Raw genomic sequence first — 7,365 nt, 5'->3', positions numbered from 1 at the left:
TTGGAACAGTGAAAAAGGAAGACTGTAGAAGAATTGATGCATTTGAGTTATGGTGTTGGAGGAGAATATTAGTACCATGGACTGACAAAAAACAAACCAATCTGTGTTGGAAGAAGTGCAGCCAGAATGCTCCTTGGAAGCCAGGATGGCCAAACTTCATCTCTCATTCTTCAGACATGTTATCAGGAAGGGGGTCTAGTCCCTGGAGAAGAATAAAGTGGGTAAAGTAGAGGGTCAGAGAAAAACAAGAAGACCCTCCAAAAGATGGATTGGCACAGTGGTAGGAGCAATGGGATCAAGGGTAGCAATGATTCTAAGGTTGGCATATAACTGGGCAGTGCTTTGTTCTGTTGTGCATAGGGTAGCTATGAATCTGTATCTATTTGATGGCACCTAACAACAACAACAACAACAACATATCTACCTCAAGTATCCAGCTTGCTCTCTGATAAAGTTCAAAAATAACATTCCACTTTCCACAAAAGAGGCTGTCAAATAGATTGCCCACAAAACCTCCATCTTCTCTTCAAGTCTAGAGGCTTCTCTTGAGCAGAGTAATCCAAACAACATGTCATTCCTGGAGGGCCAGAAATATTGCTATTTGAACACAAAACAATTTGAAGAAAGATGCCTTTCTGCTATAACATAAATAAACCACAGGAACTTTTGTTGACAATATAAGGCATTAAGGAACTTTCACAAGCCCGAATGAAATCTTGCAGCACCTACAGATTCATGTGAACATGAGTTCTTGTCCTTAAATTTGAGTAGCAGACATTTCTATTGACATAGTTACACAATCTTCAAGACATCTATTGCAATGGATGACGTATATTACTTCCCTCTGCAGAAGTTAGACTTGCTCCATCCAAACTTACTTCTGCAATGCATTGTGGGCTTTCTCCTTAACATTTAGGATATTACACATCCTATCTGCATAGAATTAAGTCCTGCTGTGATGCTGCTATAGGATATGCACTGGACTGCTAACCTCAAGGCCAGCGGTTCAAATCCACCAGCCACTCCTCAGAAACTCTATACACATTGCTTTGAGTTGGAACTGACTTTTTGGCACTTAGCCACAACACTTGCACAAAACACTGTATTGCTTGATATGTTTGCAGGCTTTTGAAATCTCTTTGGCTTTCAATCAGTTCTGTTTGAATTTGAACTACTTCCTAATCTCAATGATGAATTTCTAGGTAAGATCATTTAGGTATAAAGCAAAGTGAATTAAAGTAGGTAAAAGAGAAAGCTTTCATTATAACAGGGCCACCGATAAGAAGCATGATCTGTTCTTTGAAACAATCTCTTGTCTGCTAATAATTTCACACACACACCCTTTTTTGTAATTCAATACCAGCCAGCCAGCTTTATGTAGGGTGAGAGAGGTAATGTTTCAGCTGAGAATATCACCCATTAAGGGGATATATAAAGATGCATTTAACTGTAAGTCAAACTGTTTTCCTTTTCCTACACTGAATATTGCATAACCTCTCTCCGGGTGGGAAGGCAAATGCTGGCTACAGAGTGTGCAGGAGGTTTCAGGACACAGCCCCGGCTGAGATTTAACACGGCTGCATAGTCAGTTCCCTGCTGCTTCACAGCGTTCTGAGTGCATTAGACCACGGTGTGGCCACAGTGTCGGCTGGACAAACTGAGAACATTTTCTTTTCTTCTCTCTTACCTCCATGACACTTGGCAGCTGTGAAAACGGAACCACTTCATTTGTAGTTTTTTCTGAAATCTATGGCAGTATACTGTGGAGCATTAAAACTGTGTGTGTGTGTGTGGACATGTGACTATACAGTCGTTCATGTGTTCTTCTGATTAATATTTGTCAATGACTTAGACTTTTCATTTGCTCTTTGATTGTTATACTTAAAAGTTAGGAATATCTGATGTTCCAGAAGATGTTAGTGCTCGTGTCTGCAGATTTGGTCCTTGCAATGAGACGTAACAAGTAGACCATTTGCTGTTACTCTTACTGTTGTTAGGTGTTTAGTTAGTTTCAAGTTAGCTCCCAGGGCACAAAGCTGTGCTCAGTGGTGCATCTTCCTCACCATCATTTGCATATTCAAGTCTATGGTGATCCAAAAGGTGTTCATTGGCTAATTTTCAAAAGCAGATCAATTGACCTCTCTTCCTATTACAGCCTGTCTTCGACTGAAAGCCGTCCACCATTGGAGAGCCTACTGCCATTTGAAAGTAAGTGGTGGCACTTAACAAAATGAGCTCTGGTAGCGTAGTGGTTACAAATCAGGCTGCTAACCTCAAGGTTGGCAATTCGAAACTACCAGCGGTTCCATGGGGGAAAGATGAAGCGGTCTTTTCCCATAAAGATTTACAGCCTCGAAAACCCTTTGTAGGGTCACTGTGAGTCAGAACTGACTCCATGGTACTTAACAACAACACTTAACAACAACAACGTCCAGTATTAGAGCAACACTCCAAGTCACTAGAGTGGGACAGATTGACAGGTACATAGATTCTGCAGAACACCAGGTTTAGGAAACAGGCATGCATAGTCTTTGAGCTAAGAAACCTAGCTTGTTGGTTGGTTGGTGGTTGGTGATGTGCTGTTGAGTCAATTCCGACTCATAATGACCCTGTATAGGGTTTCTGAGGAAGTAAATCTTTACATGAGGAGAAAGCCACATGTTTCTCCCATGGAGCAGTGCGTGGATTTGAACTGCTGATCTTGTGGTCAGTAGTCCAATGCATAACCCACTACTACATCACCAGGTCTCCTACTCTTGACCACAAGAACTTTTGCAGAGCAGGAAAAAGTGCACCAAATTGGGAAGTGGATGGAGTGTATTTTTGTTTCCTTCTTTTCATTCCTTCTTCATAATGCCACTGCCCTGTGATTTCTTGCTGCTACATGAGGTCCCTCAGAGAAAAAATACAGGTGCAAAGGATGCAGTAGAATCATATTTTTAAATCTATTCACAGAAAAATATGTTTAGTCATAAATATTTTGCAATTTTGCTTTGTCTTCATAAGAGGCTTCCAGAGACAGTGTACTGTTCCTAAGTACTATCAAGTCAGTTCTGACTCATAGAGACCCTATGTCATTTCTTAGGAGCTTCTGGTGGGTTTGAACAGCTGACCTTATGATCCCAAGTCCAGTGATGATAGTACAGCACCACACCAGGAGCCCAGTGTGTTGTTGTTTCATGTATAATCATCCATTGGAAAAGAGCCAGCCAGCGTGCAAACATTTGCTGGATGCATACACAAGTAACATCTATTGGTTTGAAAATTGGAATCCCAACGGAGGATTCACCTATTCATTCCCTGGGATTATGCTAGACTGCTACCATCAGGTGAGCACTCTATTTGTGAGGATAAATTCCACTTAATTTATTACCTCCATTAGTGCCTGAGAGTCAGAGATAAAGTACTCAAAGTTCACAAGTGTCTGTCAATTCTCCCCCATGCTAACTTTCCTCATCCAGGTCTAAGCCTTCGTCAATAATTCTTACGGAAATGGTAGTTCTCATCTTGGCGCAACCTCTTATGAGGCTAATAAACAATTACACACCACAATTAGATGCAGGAATAGAAGCTTAATGAGTACCGGGGCCATTGATTTGTCCCTATTTATGACTTTGGAACCTGATACAACCATCTTCAGACAACAGGGACATCATTTGCATACTTTTCTAAGGAGTGATGAGATGAATTTCATTAGTATTTAAGAAAACCCGGAAGTGCTGTTTTGAAGATTCATTGTAAGCTGGAAATTCCTTATGATAACACAGAATTGCTAAGGTATAACTCACAAAGGCAGCATCGGAGTAGAAATAATGAAGAGCTGACATCCATAGCTCCATATTTCAGGGATAGGATATTGGGTAAGTTTCAAATCAATAAAATAATAGTCATAGATACCTGGCAGTTTAAAAATGTCACTAGAAACTTGAAGCCTTATGCATGGCTAGATGAGGAACTTGAAAATGCATAAAAGCAGAATGGTAGAACAGGAAGCCACCATAGGGAACCCTGAATCAGCAATGTCTGTATTTCAAGGACAGGGCAGATCCCAAAGCAACTGAGAAACAGTCAATTCTTTTGACTTCTGGTCTAGCTCTTGGCAGTAAATCATGGTATATCATACCTGCCCTTAGAGAAAATTTAAAGGTCATGTATTTGTTTTTCTATTTGTTGGCTATTTTATACTTTTTCTTATTTTCTTTTACCTTCACATCTCACAATTCCCAGGCAGTGGATATGCTCAGAAGCTGACTTGAAATCCTGTTCTTCAAATTTCTTCTTTCGTCATTATTGTTGTGCCAACAACAGTCCAGTCGGTTCTGACTTCTAGTGACCCTGTCTAGGGTTTGTAAGAATGACTGATGGATTTGAACCACTGATCTTGCAGTTAGAAGACTAGTGCTTATCCGACATCACCATAATAGTCACAATAGCACCAGGTCTCATGTGGAATGCCACCACTCTGAATCACCGTGAGTTCTGTTTTAGGAATTAAATATGGATCCCAGTCCTGACAAGCCAACCTTTGGAGTCCCAGTGTAATACTGTAGGATAAGCATTGGACTGCTAATCCCAAGGTCATCAGTTCAAACCCACCAGCTGCTCCTCAGAAACATGTAAAGAGTCATGTGAGTTGAAGCCAACTAGACAGAACTTATCAGCACAACTAAAGGAAAATCTATTTACTGTGATATTTTCTCTGGATATTTGCGTGTTCATAAATCCCCAATAAACTGAGTTTTAGTGATGACAGTTCCATTCTCATGACAGGCAAATAACAGATGTGTTTGGCAAAAAGATCATTTGTTAAGTCATCCAAAAGAAATTGTGTAGTTTCATGTCACCTGATCACTTTCTGTTCCCCTCTTGAATGTGAATAAAGTGTAAGATGAATAGAGACCGCAGGTGTTCAGAACAATCTTTGAATTAAATGGACCTATTTATTTTCAGACAAGTTTTCAGGAGGGATCTGTCCCTGGAAAAGGACATTATACTTGGTAAAGTGGAGGGTCATGGAAAAAGTGGAAAACCCTCAATGAGATGGGTTGCTCCAGTAGTAGCAGCGATAAGCCAAGCACAACAGCAAATGCAAGGATGGCACAGGACCGGGGCGTGTTTTGTTCTGTTGTGTATGGCTTCACTGTGACCTGGACTCTACCTGAAAACACCAAGAAACAACAACAAACAAACAAAATAAAGCAATTACTATAGAAGATTGCACGAGCTTAGTAAGTAATCTTAGCATCTTTGTTTTTTGGTGTTCTTGTGTGTTTTTTTTTTTTATTTCCTATTTTACCTACTTTTTCAACTGTCATAAATGTTTTATAACATTTTCTTTTTGTCTTTTTACCTTCTAGTATATCCAGTTTTGTGTCCCATTTTCATATCCACTATATTTTATTTGAGCCTTTCTATATATTTTTTTTTCATTTTAAATAAATCTTACCAGAGATTTGTCAACTTTATTAGCATTGCTTAAAATAAAAACACTTTGGGCTTTATTGAACTTTTACATCATAAATTTTCTTTAAATTGCATTATTATTATTTTTTAACCAATCTTTCATTTCAGTTCCTTTGGATTTATTCTATTATTTATTCTCTAACCTTTCAGTTGAATATTTATTTCCTTAATTTTGACCTTTATTCTCTTCAGTATCAGCATTCTAAGCTATACCTTTCCTCTAGTTACATCTTCAGCTGCATCACACAATTTTGATATAATGTTTTGTTATAATACACATAAAAGTATATTATTTAGAGGTAGCATTAGTAAGGATGCATAGAGATGAATGTTCTCAATTATTTTAACTTATTTAAAACTGTGCTGATAACACTTCTAAATAGAAAGGTATTTTCTTCTGGTGTGTAATTTTAGATTTTTGCTGTTACTGTTAAGTGTTACTGAATTAGTTCTGACTTACAGCGACCTTGTGTTAAGAATGAAACATCGCCTGGTCCTCTACAATTCTCACAATTGTTGCTATATGTGAGCCCACTGTCACTGTCACTTTGTCAATCTGTATGACTGAGGGGCTTCCTCTTTTTCACTGATCCTCTAATATACAAGCATGATGTCCTTTTCCAGAGCTTGGTCCTTCCTGATAACATGACCAAAGTATGTGTGAAGAAGACTCATCCTCCTCCCTCCTAAGGAACAGTCTAGCTATACCTCTTCCAAGACAGATTTGTTTGTTCTTCTGGCAGTCCATGGTGCTTTCAATATTCGTTGCCAACACTACAATGCAAATGCATCAATTCTTCTATTATTCCTTGTCCAGCATTCATCTGCTTATAAGTGATTAAAATGCTTTCGCTTGGTATTCAGATCGGTAGGTGTTTGATCTCAACACTGAGAAGGCGTCTTCATGTTTGCATCTGACTTCTACTCTTGCTTTAGAGTTGTCAGTTGTCAATCTAATTATAAATACTTTGCAGTAGATAAATTTCTGTCTAGTCTATATGTGTGAAAGATATTTTCTCAGTCTTGAATATGAAGCTTCTGTAGCTAGGTGTTCACATCTTTCTTATTTGTGCTATTTGGGATTCATTGTAAATGCTGAAAAGGAAGCCATATAGGATCCATTTGTTCTAGGGAAAACTAATAACTGTCCTTCCAAACATTTCCTACGTCCTCTGGTAGCGTAGTGGTTACGAATCGGGCTGCGAACCTTAAGGTCAGCGGTTCAAAACTACCAGTCGCTCCGCGGGAGAAAGATGAGGCTTTCTACTCCCGTAAAGATTTACACCCTCGGAAACCCTGTACAGGGTCGCTATGGGTCGGACCCGACTCAATGGCACTTAACAACAACAACAACAATTCTATCTTATCTTTACAGAACTCTGACTGGATGCATATTAGAATTTCTTACTTGAGCCTCTATATTTTTATTATTTATGCATTTTTATCTATGTCTTTCTCTGTACTTTCTACCATATGATTTTTATAATTTCTGTTTAATTAATACTCTGTTCAGCTATTTCTAACCTATATTTTCACTTTTCAAATGAGCTTTTTGAAATTTTTATTTCAGTATTTCATCTCAAGATGGTTTGTTTCAAATTTGTCAAGCAATTTTTAAATACTTAATATCTTTCTTTTATATTTTATTCAGTCCCTGCTTTTATTCTTTCATTATACATTAATTTTTTTCATAGTCTATGTTCTACACCCAGTAATCCCCAAATTTGAAATCTTTGTGATTTTTGTCCTGTTGATTTCTGCTATTGGTGTTTCTCAATCATGATATATATATATATATATATGGAGCTCTAGTAGCGTAGTGGTTATGAATCTGGCTGCGAACCTTAAGGTCAGCGGTTCCGCGGGAGAAAGATGAGGCTCTCTACTCCCGTAAAGATTTAC

The sequence above is a fragment of the Chrysochloris asiatica genome, unplaced genomic scaffold (assembly GCF_000296735.1).
Source record: "Chrysochloris asiatica unplaced genomic scaffold, ChrAsi1.0 scaffold00021, whole genome shotgun sequence".
In the NCBI taxonomy this organism is placed as follows: Eukaryota; Metazoa; Chordata; class Mammalia; order Afrosoricida; family Chrysochloridae; genus Chrysochloris; species Chrysochloris asiatica.
This window is presented reverse-complemented; position numbering follows the sequence as displayed.